The 15,595-nt window shown below is 37.5% G+C and overlaps 1 long non-coding RNA gene across 1 annotated transcript in view; it reads left to right on the top strand.

Annotated features, from left to right (window-relative positions):
• Positions 1 to 283: 283 nt before the first annotated feature.
• Positions 284 to 15,595, top strand: part of LOC132654728 (uncharacterized) — a 101,192-nt gene continuing 85,880 nt past the window's right edge. Inside the window, exon 1 of the long non-coding RNA XR_009592425.1 lies at positions 284 to 2,662. This is a non-coding gene — a long non-coding RNA (uncharacterized LOC132654728). The remainder of the gene's footprint in view (positions 2,663 to 15,595) is intronic.

Raw genomic sequence — 15,595 nt, 5'->3', positions numbered from 1 at the left:
CAAGGAAAACTCAAGAATCGGAGGCTAGTGCTGGAACATTCGCTCAGTTTTCACTCCACATTCTCTCAAGGAAGATAGACAGGCCATCCTCTCTCCGGGCGGTTTAGGGGACGGAAAACAGCTGGATACTGCAAAGTCCTTCTTTCAAGAAAGCATTTATTTTCTGGACACCTTTAACTCTTGATCAGGGTCTCCCATGATTTCAGCCCAGCAACATGGGCGAGTGATTTCTCCCTAGCCCCGGATAAGGGGTTTCTCTGCAAGCGACCCTCATACTGCCCTGCACACCTCATAACCAAAGCTAGCTTATGAAAACGTAACCCAACTCATTGCCAGAAGTTGTTGCTAATTAGTGAATAATAAACTTCTGTAGCCAGGGCACAAAAGTCTTTTAAAAGTGCAAAGGTGTTCTTTGTATTGCATCAGAAAAGAGATTAGCATATCAATTGAACTGAAGGGACTGGAAAATAAGCCCTCCTCCTACTGGGCTGCTCTGGGTTCTCAGCCTTCCTTCCCCCTCTTCCACTTTCTAACCTTCCTCCCCCCTCCTCCTCCTCCTCACCCTCCTCCTCCTTTTCTTCCTCCTCCGCTCCTTCCTTTTCCTTCTCCTTTTCGATCTCGATCTCTTCCTCTCCCCGCTTCCCGCGGGGTCGAGACACCCTTGGGGTACACTGAGCTCCTGTTAGCGACCGAGACTGTAGAATCAGTGCGCACACTAGGCCACAGGGGCGGCGCAGCGCCCAGGCTTTAGTAGCGCTAAGAAATATGTGAAAGCGCGAGGATGCCAGGAGAAGGAGCCGACACAGAGGAATCGAATGTATGGACCAGGGCAGGGGTGAAGGGAGACTCGAGCTACCCCATCCATCGGACGCCCCTCCTGGGAGGCTGGCCCCGGTCCTACTCTCTAGGCCTACCTAGGGCGCGCAAAGCTCCCAGACAACGGTTCCCATTGTGGGCCACAGGCCACTGCTAGCTTCCGAAGCTCCCGCGGCCTTCCTATCCTGCCCGAGCAGCTGCCCTGCCTCGTTTGCACGTGCTGAAAGGCGGGGAGAGTTTGGGGGAAGCCGAAGACACCATGCGGGAAGCGGCCACGTACTCGCAGAGCCCTAGTCTCCTTGGCTAGTCCCGGGGCGAGGTATTCGCCTACTGCCCAGGCGGGGGTCGCCGACGCCAGGAATCTGGAGAGGCCGAGGCCGGATCAGGCCTTGTCCAATCTCCGCGATACCTCACCTGGACCCAGCCGGTCCCCTGTCCCACCAGAGAAAGTCAACGGCTTGCCCGAGCCAGCTGGGAGACAGCTCAGCAGAAGGAGGTCCCAGGCGGGGCCGCCCTGGCCTCCGGGCGTCGGTTCTCAGTCCCCTACGTCCCCTAATCCCCCCAAGGTCCCGAGCCCTTGGCTGCCCCGGAGGGCCCCCTGCCAGGGGTTGGGGGGCCTGTGGGACCAGGAGAGCAGAGGAGCTGGCCACAGCGCTCGGAACCGAGCTGGAACGGCAGGCCAAAGAAAACTGGCTGGCGGTCACTCGGCGGTGCCTTCCGCTGCCGAGTGGGACCCGCCACCTCACAGTCCGCGGAAGGAACGGGTGCCTGGCCTCGGCCGCTGAGCCCACCCCAGGCTACCCAGCCAAGCAGTCGCTTTTCTCTCCCGTCCCCTCCCCCTTCTCCCCAGAGGCAGCTTCCGTTCTCTAAAACATTAAGAATAAGGAGAAGGAGGAGGAAGAAGAGGAGAAGGAGGAGGAGGATAAAGGGGGAAGAAAAAAGAGAAACGAGAAACGAAAGAAAAAGGAAGAAAAAGGGGAAATCGCTGGGGCTCTTTTTCCCTCTCACTGGTCTAGTTCCCGTTAGACGCTGGTGTTCCGCAAACAAGCGCCAAACTCACACAAGTTTTTCCCCCGAAAACCATCCACTTTAACTGCGGTGAGGGAAAATGCAGAGAGAAAAAGTGAAGGTCAGTGTTTCCCTAAATGGAAAACATCAGAGAGGGTTTGAAAAGAGCTTTGCGTTCCTTGCGAAATCTCCATTGTTACTTGTCGAACAATGGGAGCCTGGGCGACTGCAGGGCTGTGAGAATGAATAGGCGATCTGCGGGACCTGTGCGGGTCAGTGCTTGCGGTCCTGGGCCTAAAGCCGCTTTCTCAGCTTGCCACAATAAACCAGAGCAAAGTTCAATCTTTACTGGGTCACCGGCCATCCTTTATTATTCAACACTTCACAACAAAAAAACACTTATTAATCAGCGCTGACCAGAGGCCCCTTTTGAAACAAGGGGGTTGGGGTGGGGGCGGTGGGAGAGGTGAAAAGAAGATTGAGAACCCTGGGACAGATCTTTCTAAAGCCGGAGCAACCGTAGAGTCCTACCTCCGATGGCTAAAGTTTCTTTGACACAACAAAGTTTTAAAATCAGACTAGAGAGACTTGCATTTCTCATTTGACTTGTTCCCGTCTCTTCTGAAGACTTTCAAGACTTTGTTGCAAGGAAGGATGGCTTTAGGTCAAATTGCTAAGGCCTGATCTTAAAGATCTAATTGCTATTGGAAGAAAAGGCTGTTTCTCAGCTGGGCCTCCACTCGAGATGGTGCAAGGAAGACTGTCCACTCTGCTGTGGGCACCCTGCTGATGGATGAGGTGTCAGGCCAGTCATCATGTGAGCACTGGCTTCCAAATGGTATGAGTAATCCTCAAATGTGCTTATTGCTGATACTGAATATAGTCTGTAGATTTTTGTTCTTCATGATGTTTCATAATCGAGATAGGAGACTGAACTTGCTTGTTAAGAGTAAAAAGAACGATTATGCCTCTGCTTGAACTGAAAATGATGAATAGTTTTAGGGATAGAAATGGTTCTAAATGTTCCTTACCACCAGGAATTGTCTTTCCTCAGACATTTTTTATTTGATGCTTGTACACCGGTTGTGTGTCTTTCACTTATTCTGTTTGGTGGTAATTATTAAAACACACTCAGACATACACGGACAGTTATATACATCAAGGCAAAGTGCTGCATACATCAGCTTTATGGGTTAATTTAATCGACCCAGAACTCACCTAGACACTTTTGATGGCAAAATTTTGCCTCTTTTTGATTGGGAATTGGAAGCTACTGTTTTCTTTCTTTCTTTTTTTCTTTCCTTTCCTTTTTTTTCTCTTCCTTTTCTATTTCTCATTATTCAGGTTGTAATTTGTAATCACTACAAATGAGCAAAGCTCTTTTGTGATGGCCGATGTTTACAAATGAACAGAGGCAGTAGATACTGAATCTTGGTTGTTAACAGACATAACACAATTATTTACTAAAGAAATAGAAGTGAATGTGAAAGTACTCTTTTAAATTTAAATTTTCATTTATGTGCATTTTGGAATATTGAATAACATAACTAACCATCACAGTTGTTATGATTCAAAAGAGGTATTAAATCCACAAAATATATGGATGAGGGATTGTAAATTGACCAAATTAAGCTGTAGAACTAGATGTCTTGGTAATGAAAGCAAGCATGCAGAATTATTTGGTAGTAAAATAAATTGGTATTTGCCAGATTTTATACATAGAAATGTAAAAATAGTTTACATGGTTTGGTCTCAAAAAAGTGTGTTTTACTTAGATTCCTACTATTCAAGATTGACTCTCTTAGGTAGGAAATATTGTGTTATTCAGATTTTGCAGAGCTCAACAATTCTTTCAACATAATAATCAACTGTTATCTGAATTATTTAAAGGCTGAATTAAATAAAGGCTTTGTAGTTGAATGCTGACAAGCTCTCACATGTAGGCAGGAGAAAGTTTAGTGGTCTTTCCTCCTATAAGTATATATTTTGAAAATAATTTTGGCCAAGAGTGGTGAATGATTCCTAAAATTTAGGCATAGACAGGAACAATGAACAATTCCTGCAGAGGTTGTTTTTAAATGAACATATAGGATTATTCAGAGAAACAGTAGTGTGTCACACCACAGGAATATGTCACACACACATACATACACACAAACATACACTACACACTAGAGAAAGCTATACTGATTCAGAAAAGTATTTTGAATATAGAATATATTTATTATAAACATTACTATATAGGACATGACAATTTTTTTGTCATATTTCAAACTTTTGATAATAGGTTTGACTTCTTAACTGTCAAAAAAGTTTATGTTCTATTGTGTATATATTTCTGTTTGTAGACTGCAGATACACACTAAATGCAGCTGATCATCCATGTATTATCTTTTGAGTTCCATTGAATAACAAATAAAAAGCTTTAATCTAACTACATAATACATTGAATGTGTATGTATCTCATCCCATAGCATATTTTAACACACACTTACAGATTTTTAAATACTATTTCATTCTTTCCTTTCTCTTTTCTCCTCCATCTCCTTAAAAAAATAGAGAAATTAAGTAAATGCCATTACAATGACAGTCTCTTAAATATGCCAGTGAATTTGTATGGAAATTAGATTCACTTCTACCTTTGTCAAAAGAGAAATAAATAATACATAAATACATTCAGCAAATGTTTAAAACAGAAACATGTTATTTGGTGATATTCACCATAAAGCAATATTTATTAAATTTGGTACAACTTTATGATATCATTATTATTACATCCAGGTACATTAATTCTGGGATAACACATACACATGGTTGAGTTTTTAATATAAAATATATCTGCTGAATTCTAAAAGTGATGTGACAGATGAGGAGCACACTAAAAATTACTTTGCAGGTATCTAAGACATCAACTTACTAAGAACTATATATTTGGATTTTTAAAAGCCACATGGATTATTATCTTCTTTTGAAAATAATATTTAAATAAATCTCAACTACAAAAGGAAAGAACTATCATGATAGAGTTTGAACACTTTTATACCGGTAAAGAATGGCTAGATGGCAATGAGGGATATTTCTTTTAAAACTCAGGTTCAGTCTGGTGAATGTATTTGAAATCATAGTTCAGTTTGCCTTTGATTTTCCTTCGGGGCAGCTGCACATATTCCCATTCTGTTTTTCCATCGTAAACAGACCTTGTCACATTCAGTTTAAATTTATATCAACATGATGTGACAAACCAGTACCAAGGGGTTATCATTAAGTAAAATGCAAATCCCAACAAATCTTTGCCTTTGTTCTTATTACTTACGCTTTTATCTAAAAATAAGTCAATATTGTTTTTCAAGAGAGAGAGGAGGTAAAAAGGAGCTAGCAGAAACTTGCTGCTATGATTTGCACCATTTACTAAAAAATACTTGTTAGCTGTATACACCTAAGGCTTCTATGGCGATACTGACTTAATATTCATTTATTCATAAGCTTCCAGAACACTAGAGGTTAAAGTTACATTTTGGAGAGTATAAGCCCACTATTTGATTCTTCATTCTAAAAACTTATGAGTATATTAATAATTTTTTGTTTGTTTGTTTGTTTTTTTGTTTTGTTTTGTTTATTATTTATTTATTTTTGAGACAGGCTTTTTCTTTGTAGCTTTGGCTGTCCTAGACTTTCTTGGTAGGCCAGTCTGGACTTGAACCCACAGAAATACCCCTGCCTCTGCCTCCCTGAGTGTTGGAGTTAGAGGAGTGTTTTTAAGAGAAATTTTCATTAGGTTTATATGTTGTGCACATAAACATATGTGATGTACTTCTGTGTAATTCTAGAATATGACACCTAATTCTTTTTATAATAAAGGAAAATCAAACTTCTGACTGAAGCCTTTTTCTCCTTATTGTCCTCCTTCTTATTGTAGTAGCTTCCTTAACTAATTGCATTTTGCCTTACACGTTATGAAAGCCATTTTAGCTTTGACATCAATTTCTTACCCAGAAAACTATGTGCTTATTAAATAATCTAAGACAAAGTGGACTATTCTAGAGAATTTCACCAAATGATCTAAAGATATACTTGTATACGTTTAAGCTGTTTTAAAATTCTAATTGTTTACTGGCATTTATCATATCTGCAAACCTCAGAATTTAGTGTTCTCTTTATAGCAGCTTTTTAAGAAAGGCAAACTCAAGTTTTAGAAGCTCCTGCAGAATAAAAAGTAAACAATGTAATTCTTCCCCTTCATGTATTCATTTCTTTGACTTTTTCTTCTCTTTTATTTTTCCACTTTTTCCTCCTACTTCTCTCTCTCTCCTTGGCTTGACTGTGTTTCAGTGCTGATGATCTTTACTTTGTTTTTGTAGTTTAAATGTAGATTAATGCTCTTGTGGCTTAAATGTAGATTAATGTTCTTAAACTCATATAATGCCTAATGTATTTGACTTTTAGGGGGAGATATTTAATAGAACAAAGGTATTTGGAAGTAACATCTATGAATCAAATAAGGCTTTGGTGGCACTGTTAATACTGTCTAACTAATCTTTTCATGCCAGTAAAGAATCCTATTTTTAAGTTTTTCTTTCTCTACCATTTTCTACTTTTTACTAAGTACAAAGAAATGCCTTAAAAATTACGTTCTGGTAAAAATTATTTGTTCCGTACCAGTTGACAAAGGTAACAAGAGGAAAGAGAACTCTAGTCTCAAATCATGGCTTCCACTTTGAAGTTCATGCAAGTCTGCAACAGTATAAGGTTATGTTTTATGGATGTGCCCAATGTTTTATTTCCCAGTAGTTACATGTACATTGTAGTTGCTTGAAGACCGTATTTAAAATTAAAACCTGAATACAGGGGCATGTATTTAAGCATATTTTAGAAGAAAAAGCATTAGAGAGGACAAAGGTCAAAGCTATGGTAAAAGGAAAATAATCTTATCTCCGAAAATGCACAGTTACAATTCATTGCCTTAATTGTGTCCTTAGTTTTAGAAAATGACAGATAATATACTGAGGTTTTCTTGGACGTTTCATCTTTTCTTGAAAGACAGTTTTTATAAAACCGGTGGGGCTCCACTCTATCTCAGCAGCTCTACATCCCATTGTGGTACATTGATACTTTGAGACCTAGTGATAAAAGGCTTTGTTTGTACACATACATCACTAGATATCTGGAATGAGTAATTCCAGGGACACTTTGAAGAACTTGAAACTGGATATAATGGTTTAATTAAAAATGTTCTAAGTCAATGATAGCAGCATGTTGAACCAACTAGATCACCTTTCATCTGGGAAGCTAAGTAGTCTTAAACTTTGGTTGGTACTTGGATAGGAGAAAGATTGGAAACCTTGACCTGACAGCTTTTCGACGTTGCTGTGGCAGCTGTCACCCCAGGTGTAGATTCACAGTTTCTCCAAAGTGGTTGGAAAAATAATCTCATGGTTTAGTGTAGACCTTCCTATGTTTACTAGCGTCAGCTCTGATGATTCTGCAACTTTAAGGAGAAAGTACCCCGAGATCTAGCTTCCCTTTCTGTTCTGAGTATTTCTTTTCTCTTGTTACCACCTTTCTCTTGCTCCTCTCCCCTCCTTGTCTTGATTTCACAGTGAATCGATCTCATTGGGAGATGTATACTTTGTTATCATTATCTTGTACTTTATTATCGTTATCTTGCATTGTTAGCAATGCTTTAAAAATAGTTGGGTTAGGCCTTTAATGAAGTGTCATGACTTGATTTTTGTTCTCCTTTTTATCTTCTGAGTGTTCTACTCTTCAACAAAACATCTTAGATGAATGTCCTTACTGAGTGTAAGTCTCACTTTGTAACATCTATTGGTCAGGTTGGGGACATTGAAAAGCTCAAATTGCAAGTGTGATTTTATTTTAAGATCGAGCTTGGACAGCCCAAAGTTTACTGAGGTGACAGTATCTCTCAGATGTTCTAGGCATAATCTCAAAGCTTTATTCTGGATTTAGAAGTTCTGAATCTGGAAAGATAAAGTATAAGGCTTCTCTTCCTGCCTGGATAATTTCAGTTTTGTCATGTCCTGATTCTGTGTGTGTGTGTGTGTGTGTGTGTGTGTGTGTGTGTGTGTGTGTAAAGAATGGTAGGAGTTGGTGATAGCAAAAATAGTTTAAATTAGAGAACAACTTGAAAGTTGGAATGTAGATATGCTTCTAAAAACAACTTTCAGTGACTTCAGAAACATGAAAATACGTCAGACAACCTATGACAAATCCTCATGTAGTTTCCTTATAGTTTATTTGTGGATATGTAGCTATACCGGTGGATCTAGGGACTACATATACTTAAAAATACAAACTGCCTGGGAGATAACATAACTGCTTTATGGTAATGAAAATTATCCGGTGTGTCCTCTCACCTTAATGTGAGGCTCTGGAAAGAAGAGAGAAAAGAGCTGGTGTTCTACTGTGTGTCCTGTGTCAATGCTTTTCCCAGTTCTTCCACAGAAATGTTATTTTACGTGTTCTCATGAGGACATGTCAAGGTAGTAGTTTTCCTTCATTTTTAGAGAAAAGAATGTGAAACCCGAGGTTGGAGTCAGGGCTTCTTACATATACTGGTCGAGGTATATTTTAGAGCCAACAAGTTTTGGAATTCAGGTAATAATTAAAATAAGTTTGTCTCCAGAATTCGTATGCCTTCTCATCAACCAGATATATCCCATAAGATTTATTTTTCTCATAATCACTCATTAAAGATATGACTATCTAATTACCGTGCATGTTTCCAGAACTTTCTTACTCCATATTCTTCTCTGGGCTAGTCGTTATCTAGCACCTTTTTCTTTGAGCAGGCACCCAGCATTTTCAGACATTCCTTCTACAAGCTGCTTTTGATTTTCTGGCCCCAGCTTCGGCTTGTTTGTGAGGCTTTCTCCGGGACATGAGCTTGAGTTGCTTTTTCTTTGCATGGCTATGTGAAGCTGTGGGCTTGAGGCCAAACCTTTTTATAGTACTCACATGAGTCAGAATGTTCTGTTGCATTAAACTGTGAAACAAAGGTATTGAGAAAGGGCACTAGCAATTTTGCTTTTAGAAATTTAATTTTGGAATGTAATGATTTCTTTTCTTCCTTTTTTAGTTCTTTAGTATTTATAGTAAGAACTCTTGCTTTTGCTACCCAATTTTATGTCTCATTTCACAATATATCCAAGTAAATCATGAATTTGAAATTTTGGGGACTTTAGCTAGTTCTTCATTGACATTATACATTATTTAGCCAGCAGAGTTAACACTATCAAGCTTTTGGTTCACCATATTGATTTAGTATACATTTGATGCCCAGCAGTTAATTCTCAAAGAAAGTAAAAATAAACACATCTTTTTTTTCAGTCTCCTTGTCTTAAAAAAAAATAATGTTTTACCAAAGAAATGAACATTTACTGATATTGGTAGATGACCTATATAATAGTAAGTAATGTCAAATAAAAAATCGAATTATAAATACTAGAATAAAACATTTGAACTCAAACTTGTGTTTACTGTTTAGCTTTTAACATTAAAAATATTTTTTACAGTTATTAATTGAATAATTAATTTTTTGAAGACTTTTATATTAAATTTTGTAAACTTCTGTCACAGATGATTGTTACTGCAAAAATAAAGACTTTGAGAAAGATAATCTAAAAATTACTTTTATTGAACTACAAACCTCAAAGATAATATGGGATTATAAACCACAGATCAACAAGTTAATACTACAGTTTGGGTGATAACAATTTCATAACTAAGATAGAAATATGGAAGATACAATATTAAATTTTAAGACAGATTTCAGGAATCACATTAAGTGTTTGTTTTATGACTAACACCAACCTTGGATATTATTGGTTGAGGCTGAAGATACTTTTTGCAGCTGTACTTCAAGTGAAGGGTTAAAGGTTCAAATAGAAGAAAAGAAAAAATAATAACAAGAGTAATAATTTTTGAATCTCTACAGTAGAGTACTATTATACTAATGTCTCAAATAGAGGAAGGGGGCATAAAGCTGGAATGGAAAAAAGAGGAGTGAATAGGAGGCAATCAGGCTATAAAGTGATTAATTGCATAAATAAATGAAAAAAAAATCAGACCTTCCTTGTTTTGGAGTCAAATACCAGGTATATAAGTTTGGCTTTGTCTTCATTTCTTCACTTCTATGTAGAAATAAAATTTCTTTCATAAAATACTCATTCATTAATTGGCTGAAAATGCTAATAATTTTTATTTCTGTAAAAAAAATCTATTTTCAAGTCCACAAAAATCAGATATGTTTAAAATATGGTTCTATGTTCATGTGAATTGGGTCTCCATATTTGGATTGTTTAAACAGGTACTGAGAATATATAAAACATACACTAGTTTCTTGGACAGATTACAGCTGGTTTTAAAATCATCAGGTCATAACAGATTTGTGGAAGAAAATGATTTCTACTGGTTTTACCTCTGGATTTATATGTCTTAGGTTTATGAGTATATCTCCACATGTGTATGCTTGAATTTTCTTTTGAATTTTAGGTAACTATATATTTCGGTACCCAAACCTTCAGATTAGATTTGAATTTAACTTTGTATTAACATCTAGTTTCTAGAATGGTTGCTTCATCTGGAAGTATAGCAACATCTGCCAGTACTCAGCAGGATGTCTTAAACTGGTATTGCTGTCTCTGACCAGTCAGTATAGCTTTAAGTAATTTCTGCTTCAGGTTTGCAGGAATTCATGTAACAGTATAGTATCATTTGTGACAGAAGTTAATTTTGCTCATATGGTCACTTTCCAAGGTGAGTTTTTCTCATATATATGTGTTTTCCCAGAAAAGGAATAAAAGGAGAGTTAGGGGCTTCAATTTCCAGTTTCAGCTCCATCATACTGAATTAGGTCATGATCAATGCTGTTTTCCTCAACCACAAAAACAAAACAAAACAAAAAAAAACCTAGATAAACAGCATGTGTCCCTAGTGTGGAGGTCCAAATTGCTGGATTTTTAGGTTGGCATTCTCACTGATGCTATCTCATCTTTCCAAAGAGTGAAAGTGCGCCTGTGGTCCCTGAATCAACTCTGTATAATCTACATAGCTAATAGTGTTGCCTACAGAGAGATTTGCACATATTCAATAAATACATGTTGTTTGAAATTCTTGATGATTAATTAACAATCTAGTGAAAGCCTGTGATCAATGTTGATGACTAAACCTTAATGGCAAAATAGTTAAAATTTATTGAGTGCTTCTAATGTGTCAGGGATTCTATTTGCAGTTTGCATATGATATCTTCTTTAAGCAAACTTCCAGGAAACACACCTAATTCCTTCTAGAAAGTTTTGACATTCTGGTATTATATGCCATTCTTTTTAGGATAAGGCCTTTATGCTAGATTTGTATGAAAACTCCCTAGGATGCAAACTGAAAAAAAATTCAATAAATGAAAATGGGTTTGTATTGGGAAAAACAGGGCTTAATATCCAGAAAAAAAAAAAAAAAACTCTAAAACACCAGGTGTACAAATTATACCTTGAAAAACTACTAGATGTTTAACTGAGAATCTTTATCATTCATTGAGACCTCTGTTTATCTGAATATTTAAATAGGCACAAAGTAACTTTTGCTTCCTTTTAAAAATTCTTTCAAGACACCACTTTCTTCTTACTGCCCTTTAATAATTCATTTTTTAAAAAAAGATTTATTTATTTGTTCTATATGAGCACTCTATCTGCATACACAGCTGCATGCAAGAAGAGGGCATCAGACTCCAGTAAAGATGGTTGTGAGCCACCATGATGTTGCTGGGAATTGAACTCTGACCTCTGAAAGATCAGACAATGCTCTTAACTGCTGAGCCATTTCTCCAACCAATAATAATTCTTTTATTCAGATTTTCATCATATCTCATATAAAATGTTCCAATTGCCTCATCTGTGATCTTTTCTGCTTTCTTGCTGACAGAGTAAGTTTACAAACACTCAAACTGGTTGTGTTAACAACACCCTAACACCTCTTCTAGATATTGTTCATGTTTCCTCTCCCTCTTTTTCTTGTTCTCTCTCTCTCTCTCTCTCTGTTTCTGCAAGCTCAGATAATTCCAGCTTCAAAAACATCTCTGTCTGGCCTTCTTTCTCTTGTTTAGTGCCAATGCCATGGCTTGAACCACCAACATCTCTCTCCCGATCTGCTTCAGTAGTCATCAGATTTATCTATGTGCTGATTCTTCCTCATTTGTAGCTTGTCCTCCTTAGAGCTTGCAAAATGAGGTATTAGAATATCTGAATACATCACATTACACTGTTCAGGGAGCCTCAGGTTTCTGCCACACTCAGAGTACATCCCGAACTACTGCAGCAGGCAAAGAAGCCTCACCTGTTCCCCTCGCCGTCCACTCTTGCAGGGGTTCTTTCCTTCTTTTATCCCACTTCTATCCAGATACTTTCATTTTCTTATTTTACTTCCTGTACGTGTGTGATGAAACTGCGATTTACCGCTTTTAATTTTTTTAAGTGAGTTTAGAGTTAAATTAACACCTTATTTCTAATAAGATTATAAGACTATGAATTTACAAAATATCAACCTTATTTTTGTCTTAACATCTTTGTTGATTTTTTTTTACCCTTCTTAATTAAAAACTAAAATTAGGTCCTAATTGTCATTCTTATTGTAGAACCAGTACTTGTCTGTGGCAGGAAAAACAAAAAAATGTAGACAGTCATAACCAGACAATATTCCTCCCACATGCCCTCTTTCCTCCAGGGGTTGTAAAGTTTAAACGCTTTAACATCAATTGAAAATATTTGCTTCTGCTTTTGTCTACCTTGATTTTTATCCCACCCTCTTTACTTGGTTGTCCAATGATCTTCCCTTGGCTGCTAATTGACTATTGGAAGGTTTCCTTTTTACATACCTCACTTATGAGAATTTCTTGCTGAATTGCATCTTCTTTTGTCAAGTGATGTTTATATTCTTGTTGGAGATCAGGGACAGAGAATCTTATTTTTGAATTTGTTTCTATTACTTTAGCATAGCATCTGAACTGTAAAATATTGTCATTAATATATCACTAATATTAATTTTCATTAATATATATATTATATATATAATATATATATTGGGAGAAAATAGCCAATAGGTATGAAATATAAAGTTCAGGAGCAGGTACACATTATGTGATAACAGTATAAAAATGCTGTTTCCCAATAAGTCAATGATTGTTAAAGCCCCCTTTTCAGTAGGGAATCTCATCACCATTTCCTTCTTAATACATAGGAATAATGCAACTTTGGGAGCTTGAAGAAAGTATAAAAAAAAAACCAAAAAAGTTAGAGAACTTGAGTAAGATGTTTGTCATTTTTCTGGTTATATTGCTTTACAGTATTCAATCTATTCATATATAAAACAAATCGTGCTTTCTGTGGTAACAAATGATGTGCCATGAGGGCATGTTTGTCGCTATCTTTTTAAGCTCTATGTGTTATCAGGATAATGAGAATTTGGCTTAAATGTAACCTACTTTTTGAATCAGTAAAATGGCTTCTATTTGGCCCTGCCATCTTTATGGAGGGGCTAAATCTATGGTCTCGGCAGAATAACACCACATTTACAGAGGAAGAACAATACTTAGGGATGGAAAATACAGATAATCTCAGAGAGTAGTTCATTGCAGATTTTCTCATTTGTTAGAAAGCACTCTACTTGTCTTTGTGAAAGTGAGTAGGAAAGCAGATCATATTTAAAAAAGGTATTGAATGTGGAGGCCAAGATGATAAAACTGATTTAAAATTCTTGTTATGTTTTTCCAGCTGTACTTCCTGTGGATACATATTGAATACCCTTATCTAAGAAAGATTTTTTTTTCCTGGAAATAGCTATCTTTTTTCTAATGCCTACCATGTATCCTATATTCTTGAGCTTTTCGAACAAATCCTTTATGATTAGAATGAATAATTTAATCAAGATCATGAAACTAGAATTTAACCTAATTAAAAATTATTTTCTATATTCCAAAGCCCTTGACTCTATTATGAGAAGGACTTAGGAAGAATGCCTGAAATGTCAGTGTGTCATCTAAAAATATTTTTAGATTCTTGAGGGGAAACAGTTAGGGAATGTTTCTTGTAGGTACAATTTACATTGTAAATTCCAGAGTGAGGCTACTGTGAATGTAGAAGGTTGTGGAAGATGCCTCAGGGAGAGAATATAAAGTCAGGGAAGAGTGCCAAGTACTCTTTGGCTTTTAGGTCTGAAAAAAGACTTGTAAGAATAACAAAATTGATGTTTAAAGGAAGTGAAGGTCATCCTGCAACTTAAGAATATGAGAAGCTAGAAAGTGAAAGATCTTAGACGCAGCCTTCTAGGCAGATACAAAAGCAACAGTGAAGCTATTGAGGAAACAAGATACAGAGAAAACAAAATTCTTCTGATGCTTTTATCAGGCAGGCACAGCACAAGCCAGAGAACAATTGCCAAGTACAATTTTGTAAGGAGCTCTGGAGGCCTCTCTTGATAAGGAGCTTAAAGATTGTGCTTCTGAAGGCTCTGGTCCTCAATTCTAGAGTGAGACAAAGGCATAAACACTGAAGTTTGATCTAGGTAGAAGAAGTCAGGTAGACAAGACAGAGTTCAGGACTGCATTGACAGCCTGGATGACCTAATGATGATAGAAGCACTGAATCTTTTGGAAGGCTTCCTGACTAAGGGACAGAGTCTAAGATAAGTAGGCTGCAATTGCTATCTTGTTCTTAAAGAAGAGAACCTTGTGGAAGGAGGTGGAGGAGAGTAGAAAAGAAACAAAAGCCTTAGGAAGATGAATCAGTCAATATAACAAAGAAGGCAGCTTAGACTTAGAAAAACAGCTGTGGGGAACTGAACAAAAACACTAAAACGCTACATTGTCATAAGTATATTAGCCTAGTGAACAAGCTCTATAAATTTAGCAATGTTATATAAGAATCAATTTTTCTTTTTTTAAGTCTTTATTTTATTTTTTAATTAATTTATTTTTTATTAATTACAGTTTATTCACTTTGTATCCCAGCTGTAGTCCCTTCTCTCATCCCATCCTAATTCCACCCTTTCTCCCTCCTCATCGTTATCTTCCAGGCCCTTCCCCAAGTCCACTGGTATGGGAGGTCCTCCTCCTCTTCCATCTGACCCTAGCCTACTAGCTGCATTGTCTTTCTCTGTGGCTTGGTAAGGCTGCTCCCCACTCAGGGGGAGGTGATCAAAGAGCCTGCCACTGAGTTTATGTCAGAGACAGTTCCTGTTCACTTTAATAGAGAACCCACTTGGAGACTAAGCTGACATGGGCTACATCTGTGCAGGGGTTTTAGGATATTTCCATTCATGGTCCTTGGTTAGAGTATCAGTCTCAAAAAAGACCCCTGGGCCCAGATTTCTTGGTTTTGTTGCTCTCCTTGCATAGCTCCTGTCCCCTCAAGGTCTTTCCACCTCCTTCTTTTTTTCATAAGATTCCCTGCATTTTGCCCAAAATTTCGCTAAGAGTCTCAGCATCTCCTTTGATAGCCTGCTGGGTACAGTCTTTCAGAGGCCCTCTGTGGTAGGCTCCTGTACTGCTTCCTCTTTTCTCCCTCTTCTGATGTCCATGCTGTTTGCCTTTCTGAGTGAGGATTGATCATCTTACCCAGAGTCCTTTTTCTTGCTCAGCTTCTTTAGGTGCACAGATTTTTGTAGGTTAATGTATATTGTTATATATACATATATGATATGTCTAATATCCACTTATAAGTGAGTATACAACATATTTTTCTTTCTGCTTCTGGGATACTTCACT

This window comes from Meriones unguiculatus, chromosome 6, assembly GCF_030254825.1.
Source record: "Meriones unguiculatus strain TT.TT164.6M chromosome 6, Bangor_MerUng_6.1, whole genome shotgun sequence".
NCBI classification, from domain to species: domain Eukaryota; kingdom Metazoa; phylum Chordata; class Mammalia; order Rodentia; family Muridae; genus Meriones; species Meriones unguiculatus.
Note: the sequence above shows the minus strand (reverse complement) of the source record. Positions and strands in the feature narration are given on the sequence as shown.